We start from the raw sequence: 15,794 nt of genomic DNA on the forward strand, positions 1-15,794 counted from the left end.
GGGATTTGATTTCGGTCATACCTGAATGGTCTAGTGGTTTTCCCTACTTTCTTCAATTTCAGTCTGAATTTGGCAATAAGGAGTTCATGATCTGAGCCACAGGCAGCTCCTGGTCTTGTTTGTGCTGACTGTATAGAGCTTCTCCATCTCTGGCTGCAAAGAATATAATCAATCTGATTTCGGTGTTGACCATCTGGTGATGTCCATGTGTTGAGTCTTCTCTTGTGTTGTTGGAAGAGGGTGTTTGCTATGACCAGTGCGTTCTCTTGGCAAAACTCTTTGCCCTGCTTCATTCTGTATTCCAAAGCCAAATTTGCCTGTTACCCCAGGTGTTTCTTGACTTCCTACTTTTGCATTCCAGTCCCCTATAATGAAAAGGACATCTTTTTTGGGTGTTAGTTCTAAAAGGTTTTGTAGGTCTTCATGGAACCATTCAACTTCAGCTTCCTCAGCATTAGTGATTGGGGCATAGACTTGGATTACTGTGATATTGAATGGTTTGCCTTGGAAACGAACAGAGATCATTCTGTCGTTTTTGAGATTGCATCCAAGTACTGCATTTTGGACTCTTTTGTTGACCATGATAGCTACTCCATTTCTTCTAAGGGATTCCTGCCCACAGTAGTAGATATAATGGTCATCTGAGTTAAATTCACCCATTCCAGTCCATCTTAGTTCGCTGATTCCTAGAATGTCAACGTTCACTCTTGCCCTCTCCTGTTTGACCACTTCCAATTTGCTTTGATTCATGGACCTAACATTCCAAATTCCTATGCAATATTGCTCTTTACAGCATTGGACCTTGCTTCTATCACCAGTCACATCCACAACTGGGTATTGTTTTTGCTTTGGCTCCATCCCTTTCATTCTTTCTGGAGTTATTTCTCCACTGATATCCAGTAGCATATTGGGCACCTACTGACCTAGGTAGTTCCTCTTTCAGTATCCTATCATTTTGCCTTTTCATACTGTTCATGGGGTTCTCAAGGCAAGAATACTGAAATGGGTTGCCATTCCCTTCTCCAGTGGACCACATTCTGTCAGACCTCTCCACCATGACCCGTCCATCTTGGATGGCCCCACAGGGCATGGCTTAGTTTCATTGAGTTAGACTTGGCTGTGGTCTGTGTGATCAGATTGACTAGTTTTCTGTGATTATGGTTTCAGTGTGTCTGCCCTCTGATGCCATCTCGCAACACTTACCGTCTTACTTGGGTTTCTCTTACCTTGGACGTGGGGTATCTCTTCACAGCTGCTCCAGCAAAGCGCAGCCTCTGCTCCTTACCTTGGACGAGGGGTATCTCCTCACCGCTGCCCCTCCTGACCTTGAACGTGGAGTAGCTCCTCTAAGCCCTCCTACGTCCGCACAGCCACCCATCCAGGGAAAGACCTCGAGGTTAACCTTAGCCCTAGGGGAGCCTTAATATTAAATTGAAAAGAACACCACTGTCATGATCACCACAGCATAAATCTGACACTCCCCACCACTATCAGCGTTTTCCTAGATAATGTCTGAACTCTCTGTCTCCATCACTGTGGGTACTGGGAAGGCAATAACGTAAAAAAGAACAACTTGGGGAATGCACAAGTGTGGAATTGAAATTTATGAGCTAAGTTGAGGAAGAGTGCTTTTTGCTAGAGCTGTGGTTTCTAGTGGGCTTTGTTTAGGTACTCAGGTTCTCTGAACTGCCCTCTGGCTGAAGGGAGTGAGCATTATGTGGACACGCTGTGATCTTCTCAGACATCTCTGTGGCTATGTGCTAGGTTTCTTGCTGATCATGTTCTGACATGGCACCTTCTTTTTTAGTGATAGATACATATATTACGGGCTTCCTTGATAGCTCAGTTGGTGCAGAATCTGCCTGTATATATTAGAGTCACCTACTAGGGTTTTTTATTTCTTTTTTATCAACTTAGGGTCTGTTTGGTTTTTTTTTAAAGATGATCTTGAGTATGTTTCTTCTGATATAGAAGGATCTCTAATAACGAGTTAAGACATAACAAATTTTGGAATCAGACTAATGGACTCCAAACCCTGCTCTAACACTTACTTGCTCTATGACCTTGGGTAAGTTAAATAACCTCTCCATCTGTTTGTGTCTTCTTTGATTTCTTTCATCATCATCTTAGAGTTTTCAGAGTACAGTTTTCTTGTCTCCTTAGTAGGTTTATTTCTCAGTGTTTTATTCTTTTTGATGCAATCGTAAATTGCATTGCTTCTTGAACTTTCTCCTTCTGATCTTTCACTGTTAGTGTATAAAAAATGCAACAATTTTCTGTGTATTAGTTTTGTAGCCTGCAATGTTATCAAATTCATTGATGAGCTCAGTATGTTTCTCGGAGAAGGCAATGGCACCCCACTCCAGTACTCTTGCCTGGAAAATCTCATGGATGGAGGAGCCTGGTAGGCTGTAGTCCATGGAGTCACTAAGAGTCAGACACGACTGAGCGACTTCACTTTCACTTTTCACTTTCCTGCATTGGAGAAGGAGATGGCCACCCACTCCAGTGTTCTTCCTGGAGAATCCCAGGGATGGGGGAGCCTGGTGGGCTGCCGTCTATGGGGTTGCACAGAGTCGGACACGACTGAAGTGACTTAGCAGTAGCAGTATGTTTCTGGTAAATAACCTCTCATGCCTTAATTTTCTCATCAGTAAAATGAAGTCAATAATAAAATGTCCTTCATAAGCTTGCTTTGACGATTAAATGCATAAATACAGGTGCTGGCAAAATTCGTCTCTGAAGAGTCAGTTGATAAAGAGGTTAGATTTCACAGGACATATAGTCTCTTTTTAACTTCCCAAACATGCCATTGAAGAGTGAATGTAGCTAGAGACATTATGTGCATGATTTGGTGTGGCTGTGTTCCAATAAAACTTTATTTGTAACAGTAGGCAGTGAGCTGAATTTGGCTTGCAGGAAATAAGTTTTCCAGACGCTGGGATACTGGTGCACCAATACTTTGGCCCCTTGTAAGAACTTAATAAATATTAGATTGTTATCATGACAATCATCATATATACTGTCACTGAATCCACAAATGAGTGTAAACCTATTCTATGCTAATTTTACAGTGTAGCTGCCAGAGTGTTGCATGGGCTTCACTGTCTAATCTAAGCATCTCCTAAACTAAGGGTCTCAAATCTTCCACTAAAATCCTTCTACTGGAGGATGACAGGGAACTCCTATCCCCTGGTTCTGGGAGTGGCAATAGCTCAAAGGCAAAACATGTCTAACAAGTGTCATATTTAATCTTAAAAATTCACATGACTTGTATTTTACTTCATAGTATATTTATGTTTATTTCAGTACAAAAAATGGTGATTTAAATCATTCACCACTTGGTAAAACTGAACATGCTTGCCAATCCTCTGCTGGTTTTTCATGACACGTATACCAATTTCAAATCAGGAAAGGAGTACATGAAGGCTGTATATTGTCACCTTGCTTACTTAACTTATATGCAGAGTACATCATGAGAAATGCCGGGCTGGATGAAGCACAAGCTGGAGTCAAGATTCAGTTCAGTTCAGTTCAGTTCAGTTGCTCAGTTGTGTCTGACTCTTTACTGGGAGAAATATCAATAACCTCAGATATGCAGATGATACCACCCTTATGGCAGAAAGTGAAGAGGAACTAAAGAGCCTCTTGAAGAAAGGGAAAGAGGAAAGGGAAAAAGTTGGCTTAAAATTCAACATTCAGAAAACTTAGATCATGGCATCCGGTGCCATCACTTCATGGAAAATAGATGGGGAAAACAATGGAAACAGTGACAGACTTTATATTTGGGGGCTCAAAAATCACTGAAGATGGTGACTGCAACCATGAAATTAAAAGATGCTTACTCCTTGGAAGGAAAGTTATGACCAACCTAGACAGCATATTGAAAAGCAGAGACATTACTTTGCCAACAAAGGTCCGCCTAGTCAAGGCTATGGTTTTTCCAGTAGTCATGTATGGATGTGAGAGTTGGACTATAAAGAAAGCTGAGTGCCAAAGAATTGATGCTTTTAAACTGTGGTGTTGGAGAAGACTCTTGAGAGTCCCTTGGACTGCAAGGAGATCCAACCAGTCCATCCTAAAGGAAATCAGTCCTGAATATTCATTGGAAGGACTGACGCTGAAGCTGAAACTCCAATACTTTGGCCACCTGATGAGAAGAACTGACTCATTGGCAAAGACCCTGATGCTGGGAAAGATTGAAGGTGGGAGGAGAAGGGGACAACAGAGGATGAGATGGTTGGATGGCATCACCGACTCAATGGACATGAGTTTGAGTAAACTCCGGGAGTTGGTGATGGACAGGGCAGCCTGGCATACTGCAGTCCATGGGGTCACAAAGAGTCAAACACGACTCAGTGACTGAACCGGACTGATACCAGTTTTAGAAACATGGCCTGTGACAACGGGAATTTAAATTTTGACATAGGTAATCTACTTAGTGATTAAGACTCTTAGCTTTCTGTGTGGCTATTACATCTTTCTCAAACACAAAGAGAGGAAATGAAGTTAGGAAACATGGACATTAAGGAGTCTACTGACAAATGTAGGGAACACCAGACCTTGCCTCCCACGTGACAGGTGACAAAGAGCATTTCTTGGCCCCTGCAGCTCTGACCTCACAGATCAGCAACGCTGATAACACCCAGGAAATTGACATGTGCCCATCAGGCCATGACTGATAGAAACTGGCTCAAGTTGAAAAGTAAAATAACAGACAGAAAAATTTGTGCATAAGAGAGATCATTGTTAAGTTGAACCGTATTAAGTTTTCAAGATTTGGACATTTTGAAGTATAAAAACTGTGGCTAGGAAGTCCTAGCCACAGCATTCAGAGAAGAAAAAGAAATAAAAGGAATCCAAACTGGAAAAGAAGCAAAACTGTCACTGTAGATGACATGATACTATACATAGAGAAATCTTAGAGATGCTACCAGAAAACTATTAGAAAACTACTAGCTGTACTACTAGAGCTCATCACTGAATTTGGTAAATTTTCAGGATGGAAAACTAATACACAGAAATTTTTTAAACTTCTATACACCAACAACAAAAGATCAGAATGAGAAATTAAGGAAACAATCCTATTTACCATCGCATCAAAAAAAAAGCAAAAACAAAAACCTAGGAATAAACCTACTTAAGGAGGCAAAATACTTGTATCCCAAAACTGTAAGACACTGATGAAAGAAACCAAAGACAACACAGACAGAAAGATATACTGTAATCCTGGATTGGAAGAATCAAAACTGCTAAAATGACTATACTACCCAAGGCAATCTACAGATTCAATGCTGCTGCTGCTGCTAAGTCGCTTCAGTCGTGCCTGACTCTGTGCGACCCTACGGACGGCAGCCCACCAGGCTCCCCCGTCCCTGGGATTCTCCAGGCAAGAACACTGGAGTGGGCTGCCATTTCCTTCTCCAATGCATGAAAGTGAAAAGCGAAAATGAAGTCACTCAGTCGTGTCCAACTCTTAGCGACCCCATGGACTGCAGCCCACCAGGCTCCTCCGTCCATGGGATTTTCCAGGCAAGAGTACTGGAGTGGGGTGCCATTGCCTTCTCCGCAGATTCAATGCAATCCCTACCAAATTATCAATCGCATTTTTCACAGAACTAGAACAATTTTTTTTTTAATTTGTGTGGAAACACAAATGACCCTGAATAGCCAAAACAATCTTGAGAAAGAAAAACAAGAGTTGGAAGAATCAGACTCCCTGACTCCAGACTATATTACAAAGCTACTGTAATTGAAATAGTATGGTACTATCACAAAAACAGACATACAGATGAATGGAACAAGATAGAAAGCCCAGAAATAAATCTGCATATCTATGGCCAATTAATCTATGACAAAGAATATACAATGCAGAAAATATAATCTCTTCAACAAGTAGTGCAGGGAAAATTGAAAAGCTATGTGTAAAACAATGAAAATAAAATATTCTTTAAAATCATACACAAAAATAAACTCAAAATGAATTAAAAATCTAAATGTAAGACCAGAAACTATAAAAATTCCTGGAGGAAAACATAGGCAGAAGTCTCTCTGACAGAAATTGCAGCAATATCTTTTTGGATCTGTCTTCCGGAGTAATAGAAATAAAAACAAAATAAACAAATGGAACCTAATCAAACTTCAAAGATTTTGTAAAGCAAAGAAAACCATAAACAAAACAAAAATCAACTTACAAACTAGGAGAAAATATTTGCATATGATGTAACTAACAAGGGATTAATTTCCAAAATGTACAAACAGCTAACATAGCTCTCTCTGTATATATACAACTAACCCAATCCAAAAATTGGCAGAAGATCTAAATATACATTTCTTCAAAGAAGACATGCAGATGGCTAAGAGTTACATGAAAAGATACTCTACATTGCTAATTATTAGAGAAATGCAAATCAAAACTACAATGAGGTATCACCTCACTCTGGTTAGAAAGGCCATTATCAAACTGTTTACAAACAATTAGTGCTATAGAGGGTGTGGAAAAAAAGGAATTCTCCTACACTGTTGGTGGAAATGTAAATTGGTACAGCAACTATGGCGAATAGAACAGAGGTTCCTTAAAAAACTAAGAATACAGTTAACATATGATCCTGTAATTCCACTCCTGGGCGTATATCCAGACATATATATAATATGAAAAGATACATGCACTCTAATGCTTGCTGCAACACTGTTTACAACAGCCAAGACATGGAAGCAACCTAACTGTCCATTGACAGATGAATAAGGAAGATGTATCCATTATGTATATATCCATATATACACACACACACATATATACATATACACAATAGAATACTACTCAGCCATAAAAATGAATGAAATAATGGCATTTACAGTAACACGAATGGACCTAGAGATTATCGTACTAGGTGAAGTAAGCCAAAGATAAATATATGATATCACTTATATGTGGAATGTAAAAAAAAAAGACACAAATAAACTTATTTACAAAACGTAGACTCAGATATAGAAAACAAACATGGTTACCGAAAGGAAAAGAGGGGAGGGATAAATTATGAGTTTGGAATTAAAATATATACAATACTATATAAAAAATAGATAGCCAATAAGGCTCTACTATATAGCATAGAGAACTATATTCAATATCTTGTAATAACCTCTAATGGAAAATAATTTGAAAAAATATACATATATATAATGGAATCACTGTGCTATACATCTGAAACTAACACATTGTAAACTCACTATACTTCAATAAAAATAAATAAATAAAAATGTCAGTTTCTATGGTTAAACTAATATTTCCCCAAAGTCTATTAATAAGTAGTATGCATTACATGGCATTGGCTTTTAGGTGAAATACTACCACTATAAATCATAATAAGAATGGCACTTTCAGACCCATTAAAAAATACACCTAGAATTAAGAATGTAGAAAGAGAAAGTAAAATTTCCTGGATGATGCTGAAAATGATCAGGGCATTTTGCTTTTAGTGGCTTAAAGGCTGAGCTGTGACCATGGTTCATAGGCACCAGCCTTTCAGACAGTTTGGAGAAATGATCCTGCAGGTTCTTGTTGATCCAGCGGGTATTACAAAATAAAATATCAGGACAAGCAGAATAAGCCTTGGGCATTTCATGAAGGCACCTGGAAAGATAAAGTCCCCTGTGCTTTTCAAGCCCAAAAGCAAAGTGCCTTTACTCAATCATTTTATCAGGGTGAATTGGAGAGGAAGCAGATGTAATTACACTTAACCTCTGTTAGTGTTTGCACATATCCTATAACATCCTCCAGTTTACTTTAAATAATCTACAGATTACTTATAATACCTAAAACAAGGTAAACGATATGTCAATAGTTGCTTGCACATGGCAAATTCAAATTTTGCCTTTTGGAACTTTGGGAGTTTTTTTCCCAAGGATTTTTGATCCATGGTTGGTTGGTTGAACCTGCACTGCAGAAGAACCTATGGATATGGAGGGGTGACTGTGCTCTGAAGCCATATGATGAATTTCTCTTAGGATGACCATATCCCTTAGTAAACAGCTAGCTGACTGCCCATGATAGATTTTTTTTTCGGACTTATATTCCAGTCTCTATTGCAATATTGTCTTACGCAGGAGTGGACCCATGCAGAGAAAGGGAAAGTAATCAAATTCAATAACATGCATGTCACAGGAAGAGTACAAGGTCTGTTATGCGCTTTCAACTTTGCAAGTCAGTATAGCACTTTCATCATGAATCAGCACTATGTGCTTCTTTAGATTTAAATTCTCAGATCTGGATCTGGATTGAGTGGAGAGGAAAAAGGCAGCTCAGGAGGATATATCTGGGCAATAAAGGAGGAAAGCAGAGTGTGTTTCTAAGCACATGGGAGGGTTTCTATGTTCACTTTGGCACAACATAAGTAGCTTGGATTTCAGATTTGCTGCCTTCAAACTCTGTCTTGGATTTTATGACTTCAACTGAATAGGCAGAGAGAGAAAAACCAAACCAAATCAACCAACCACCAAACCAAGTTCAGGAGACTAAATGAACAACCAATAAACAAAGGGTTTCCTGATAGAAACTTATCTTAAATTCACAAGACTTAAATTCATAAATTCACAAGACAGCCTGGATTCCCACTACATCAGAAATTTGATTCAAATGGAAAATATCTTCTAATCAAAAATTTTAGGACTTCCCTGGTGGTCCAGGGGTTAAAAATCCACCCACCAATACAGGAGACATGTGTTCAATTCCTGGTCCGGGGAGATTCCACATGCTGTGGAGCAACTAAGCTCGTGCACCACAAATATTCAGCCTGTGCTCTAGAGCCCAGGCTACTACTGAGCTCACACGCCACAACTACTGAGGCTCGTGCGCCCTAGAGGCCATGCTCTGCAACAGGGGTACTCACCACAAGAGAAGCACCGCACCCAGAGAGCAGCCTCTGTTCGCCACAACTAACAAAAAGCCCTCGAGGAGCAACAAAGACCCATTGCAGCCAGACATAAAAATAAATAAACCATAAATAAAAAATTTTAAACATATATAGAAAAACCTGAATAAACTTTTCTGCCAACCTAATACTTAGATTCAACACTTTTCAAAAAATTTCTGTCCTTGCTTTACCTACCCTTGTTTACATTGTTGAAGTATTTTAAAGCAAATCACAGCCCCGTATCATTTTATTCCTATACTTCAGCATGCCTCTCAAAAATCGGGGATATTTCTTTTATAACAACCAGGCCACTTGGGTAATGCTTTTGATGACAATTTGTCATTTAAAAATAAAATTTTTATTTACTGTTCATTTATACTCTGCTACACTGCAAACATGGGTATGAGAAAGAGAGATGAAACTAAAAAAAAAAAAAATGAAGTTAAGACAGCAAAACAAAGTTAGGAATGAAAGTACCGAACCAGGTATATGGAAGGTCTGATCCTAACCCTCAACCTATGAGGACCAAAATAGGTTTTTCTATTCAGTGCCCAAAAATGGGTAAACAGCACCACTGCTCTGGAGAACATGGCTTTCCTTCTCTCCAAGCTCTGGGATGAATTTCTCTTAGATATCTTCGTGAAGAAGGCACTGTGAGATTTACTGGATAATATAATTTACAAAATCCCCGTAATAAATATAGAAGAGGTTCTGTGCTCCTTCTGAATCCTGGTTGCAAACCAAGGCATAACACCCAAGTCCAGGGGAGAAAAGTCATCCAACAAAGACCCAGAACAGCGTGGCATGCTGGTCTGGTGGCCACCCGCCCCAGGTACTGCATCAAACCCACGCATGTCAAATCATCTTTCATCTCCCTCAGACTCCCACTGACCCAATATCCCCAGTAATAACACGTCCTTCATTTAAAAAACTTGAATCCAGCTGTTATTACTCTTAAGCGCTATTATCCAGAGCCACTGACGTGATGAAACAGGCGTCTTCACACCCTTTCATCATTTGTGAATTTGGCCCAGCCTCTGGATTTTCCCCTCCTGTTGTTCGGGAGGGTTGCAAATGCCAAAAGCAATCAATCTGCAAAGCAAATCAATGTGCAGAGCCGTCAGGGGGAAGGGCTGACCCTGCGGCTATCTGCCTTTCTTTTTGTTTTTGTCTTGAAAGAACTGCAGAGCTCTGTCTTTGGATCTGATGACCAGAATACCCATGCACTCAAGGAGCTGTGTCACTCCAGCTTTTTTTTCCCCCTGCTCTCACTGGAGGCTAGCTTCACTGTTTCCAGGCTGCAGGAACAGCAGTTCTGCCCCGTCACCCTGGTGACCAGTGGCTGCAGCATCCTCGGCTCCTTCTCAGCTGCAGCCACCACTGCATTGGTCCTCCGTAAGCGCTCTGGCGCCCCAGCATTCTGCTACTTACCATCAATATCTCTATGGAGGGTGCAAAATGCAGTTGCTTTATGTCCTTAGCGTGTGTGACATGGCTCATCTGCTTTTAAAGATTTCCTCCTGGCTTCTGCTAACAGCCTTTGCTTGCTTCCTGCAGTTCTATGCATCACATGGCTAAATAAACCTGTTTGATGTTGCCAGCTCTCAGGAATCCAACCAGAAAATATACTGAAATCAGATAGTTAGGTGAGCTGACATCAAGGAACAATGAGGAAAAACTATCTCAAGAAATACAAAGAAATTCTGAATGTACAAATAGTTTCTTGTCAAACTAAAAAAGAAAGGAAAGAAAACATTAAAAGTATTCAGGGAAATTTGAACCTACCTTCAAAGGTAAAATATGCCCTTATTTTCCTGAGTATAACATTTCTATGTTAAAATTGTAGCAACAAATCCAAGTAAAAAAATGTCTTTGAAAATTCCATTTCACGAAAGCATCACTGTATGTATTTAAACTTTTCTTTTCCTAATGAAAATTACTGCAAACAGCACGAAAAATGTTGATGCAGAAAACAGAATAAAAGTGATGGATGGTCTTAAAAGAGCAGGGGGGTACAAATGTTCATGAAATGCTATGCTCAAATGACTAATGTTAACATTTAGGTAAAATTATTCCATTTGGCAAGAAAATAAGTAAGACGCTCACAGAATAACACGTAAATAATAGTAGTAGGGGAGATAAAGTAGGAAAAGTCAGTAATATTTCTAGATCATTTTAGGAAGTTGGCAGAGTGATTATCTAATGTTCAGATTAAAATGTTTAATATTGCCGAGGAACTGAAAGATAAAATCTTTATTTATCCAGTACATTAAAAAGAATTGTTGGGTGTTTTGTTGTTGGTGGCCTACAATATTCAGATCATGATCTCCATTTCCTGTGACACTTCATAGAATTCTTAATTCTTATTCTTTTTCACTCTTTCCCACATATAGCCACCCAACCTTATTTTTAGACTTCTGTTTATGATTAACGGTATTTTAAGTTTCCTCAATGCAGCCCTTTATTTGGAGTCTTTATCGCTGGAAATCTAGTTGAATCCTATTTTCCTTTTTCCTTCAGTCATTTGCTCTCCTAAATTCCAGAAGAGCATGCATCTCACATGTGCTTCACCATTGCTGCATTTTAATTAAAGGTGCCTTGTTCGCATTGTTTTCAGAACCCAGAAGTTACACCACCATATAATCAAGGAATTCACGGTTAAGTTTTAAGAATGTGAAGCTGACCTGCAGATACTTGCTGGAGGAGAAGTTCAAGCTCTCTATTAAAGAACAGGAAGGGTTTCAGTTTTGAAAGGAAAGAAGGCTGCTCCAAAGGGAAAGAATGATATGGAAAGCAGCTGGCAGCAGAGGGGAAACAAACCTGGGTACTAGAGGCAAGTCTGGCAGACAGAGGGGGTAGAAGCAATTTTTCTTTGCTTATGATGGATGGTTATAAAAAGCATACTGCTGACAAAGTCCAGTACAAGTTCCGGAAGGTGTTGGATTCGACATGCCCTCTTTGGTTCCACTGGGGGAAAGCAGGGCCATCCACCCACTGAATGGCTTCAAAACCACACCAGAAGAAACAGGCCCCTGAGATCAGGACTCATGAGGAGCCCCTCTGGGAAAGGTCTGGGTATGATTAAAGTGTTTGGTAATGAAATGTTCCACACTACTTTATATGTACCACTGCGTTGGCTACCCAACCCTTCTGATACACAGAGCCCTTCTGGAACCCATCAGCAGCTTCATCTACCATCTCTGGCTCTTTTTCATCCTAATTTAGGGCTGGCAATTCTTAATTGCCTAAATCTATCCGGGGAAGTCTTGATACACAAATCACAGATGGGTTGATTTGTGGTGGGACAAAATTACTGTTTTCTTTCTAGTTTAAATTATCTTCTAAATATCTGTAAGAATCTATGCTTGGGGTCATTCTTTATATAATGTAGTAGCATATTACAGGAGGGGAGATTCTTAAGGACCCAGTTCACCTATAGACTCATAGATTCTGAGATTGGAATACTTAAAGAGAGGAATGAGGATTAGACAAGGGCCTTTAATTCACTATTTGATAACAATTTGTAGTATTAAATAAAGGTGAACACTCTCTTAAAAATTAAGCCCTAAATTCTTCATATTCTTTTTTTTCCAGTTTTATTGAGATATAGATGACACATAATACTGTGTAAATTTAAAGTGTGTAATGTCACTCTGCGCATATACCCAGAGAAAACTCTAATTCAAAAAGATACATGCACCCCAAGTTTCACAGCAGTACTATTTACAATAGCCAAGACATGGAAGCTATCTAAATGTTCATCAACAGATAAACGGATAAAGAAGATGTAGATATTACCCATTAATAAAAAGGAATGAACTAATACCATTTGCAGCAACATGAATGGACCTAGAGATTGTCATACTAAGTGAAGTATGCCAACAAGGACAAATACCATATGATATCACCTATATGTGGAATCTTAAAAAATGGTACAAATGAACTTATTATCAAACAGAAGTAGACTCTTAGACATAGAAGACAAACTTCTGGTTACCAAAGGGGAAAGGTTGGGAGGATAAATTAGAACTTTGGGATTAACATATACTTACTACTGTGTATAAAATAGATAACCAACAAGGGCCTACTATATAGCACAGTGAACTATATTCAATATCTTGTAATAACCTATAATGAAAAAGAATCTGAAAAAGAATATATATATACAGACACATGTGCCTAACTGAATCTCTTTGCTGTACACCTGAAACTAATATAACATTGTAAATCAACTATACTTCAATAAAAAAATTTTAATGTATATAATGTGATGATACACATGTGTTGCAAAATGTTTACCACAATAAGGTTAGTTAACACATAATTAACTTATACAATTATGATCCTATCGTTGTTGCTACTGTAAGAATGCTAAAGCTCTACTCTTACAGCAAGCTTTTTTAACAAAAGTTTATTTATTTTTGGCTGTCTTAATTGCAGCATGAGGGAGATTCATTGCAGCACACGAGATATTTCATTGTGGCATGCAGGCATCTCTCTAGTTGTGCCCTGCGAGCTCCAGAGTGCATGGGCTTCATAGTTTGCAGCACGTGGGCTCAGTAGTTGTGGCGTATGGACTTAGTTGACCTGTGGCATGTGTGGTCTTAGTCCTGCATTGGAAGGCAGATTCTTAATGACTGGACCACTAGAGAAGTAGCTCACAGCAACTTTCAAATACACAAGACACTATTGTAACCTATGGCCACCAAGCCATATATTTGATTTCCCAAATTTATTCATCCTAAAACTGAAAGGTTGTGCCCTTGACCAACATCTCTCTATTCCCCCCACTACCACTAAGCCTATGGTAACCACCAATCTACTGTCTCTATGAGATGGATGTTTTTGGATCCCACATATAAGTGAGGTCATAGAGGTATCTCTTTTAGATAGCGATTTTCATTTCCTTCAGGTATATACCTAGAAGTGGAATTGCTGAATCATATGGTAGTTCTATTTTTAAGTTTTCTGAGGAAACTCCATATTGTTTTTCATAGTGGCTGCACCAATTTGCATTCCCAACAACAGTGTGCCAAGATTTCCTTTTCTCCACATCCTCGCCAGCATTTGTTATCTCTTGTCTTTTTGATTACAGCCATTCTATCAGATGTAAGTTGATAACTCATGGTTTTGAGTTGTATTTCCATAATGATGAGTAATGTTGAGAACCTTTTCATATGCTCGTTGACCATTTTTTATGTCTTTGGAAAAATGTCTATTAAAGTCCTCTGTCCATTTTTAAGTTGTTTTTATTTTTATATTTTTGCTGTTGAGTTTTATGAGTTCCTTATATACTTCTGATGTTAACCCATTATCAGATACACGGTTTTCAAATATCTTCTTCTAATCTGTATATTGCCTTTCATATTGACTATTTCTTTTGCTGGGCAGAAATATGTAGTTTAAAAGTCTCACTTATTTTTTTTGTTGTTGTTGCTTCTGCTTTTGGTGCCATATTAAAAAATTCATTGCTATGACTGATGTCAAGGAGCTTTTCACCTATGTTTTCTTCTGGGGGTTTTGGTTTAGGTCTTATAATTAAGTACTTAATCCACTTTGAGTTAATTTTTGTGAGTGATGTAAAATAGGGGTTCAGTTTCAGTCTTTACATGTGGATATCCTGTTTCCCAAACATTATCTGGTTTTTGGCCATGCCACACAGCATTTCACATGCTAGCAAGGTCATGCTCAAAATCCTCCAAGCTAAGCTTCAAAAATGTGTCGACTGAGAACTTCCAGATGTACAAGCTGGATTTAGAAAAGGCAGAGGAAAGAGATTAAATTGCCAACATCCGCTGGATCAAAAAGCAAGACAATTCCAGAAAAACATCTACTTCTCCTTCATTTGCTCCACTAAAACCTTTGACTGTGTGGATCACAACAAACTGTGGAAGATACTTAAGGAGATGGGAATAACAGATAACTTTACTTGCCTCCTGAGAAACCTGTATACAGATTAGGAAGCAACAGTTAGAATTGGACATGGAACAATGGACTGGTTCAAAATTGGGAAAGGAGTACATTAGGCTATATACTGGCACCCTGCTTACTTAACTTCTATGCAGAGTACATCAGGTGAAATGCTGGGCTGAATGAAGCACAAGATGGAATCAAGATTGCTGGGAGAAATATCAGTAACCTCAGATATGCAGATGACACCACCCTAATGGAAGAAAGTGAAGAGGAATTAAAGAGCCACTTGATAAAGGTGAAAGAGGAGAGTGAAAAAGCTGGCTTAAAACTCAACATTAAAAAACTAAGATCCTGGATTCTGGTCCCATCTCTTCATGGCACATAGATGAGGAAACAATGGAAACGGTGAGCAATTTTATTTTCTTGGGCTCAAAAATCACTGCTGATGGTGACGTCAGTCATAAAGTAAAAGAGGCTTGCTCCTTGGAAGAAAAGCTATTACAAACCTAGACAGCATATTAAAAAGCAGAGACATTACTTTGCCAACAAAGGTTCATACAGTCAAATCTCTGGTTTTTCCAGTAGTCATGTGTGGGTATGAGACTTAGACCATAAAGAAGGCTGAATGCTGAAGAACTGATGCTTTCCAACTGCGGTGCTGGAGAACTCTTGTGAGTCCCTTGGACTGCAAGAAGATCAAACCAGTTGATCCTAAAGGAAATCAATTCTGAATATTCATTAGAAGGATTGATGCTGATGCTGAAGCTCCAATACTTTGGCCACCTGATGCAAAGAGCTGACTCACTGGAAAAGACCCTGATGCTGGGAAAGACAGAAGGCAGGAGGGGAAGGGGATGACAGAGGATGAAATGGTTGGATGGCATCACTGACTCAATGGATATGAGTTTTAGCAAGCTCTGGGAGATGGTGAAGGACAGGGAAGCCTGGCATGCTGCAGTCCATGGGGTTGTA

At 39.1% G+C, this 15,794-nt stretch overlaps 1 long non-coding RNA gene across 1 annotated transcript in view; it reads right to left on the bottom strand.

The window, feature by feature from the left end:
• The window catches only part of LOC123327789, an 87,423-nt gene extending 76,887 nt beyond the window's left edge, over positions 1-10,536 (bottom strand). The window contains exon 1 of the long non-coding RNA XR_006542487.1: positions 10,341-10,536. This is a non-coding gene — a long non-coding RNA (uncharacterized LOC123327789). The remainder of the gene's footprint in view (positions 1-10,340) is intronic.
• Between the last annotated feature and the right edge of the window lie 5,258 nt (positions 10,537-15,794).

This window comes from Bubalus bubalis, chromosome 10, assembly GCF_019923935.1.
Source record: "Bubalus bubalis isolate 160015118507 breed Murrah chromosome 10, NDDB_SH_1, whole genome shotgun sequence".
NCBI lineage: Eukaryota > Metazoa > Chordata > Mammalia > Artiodactyla > Bovidae > Bubalus > Bubalus bubalis.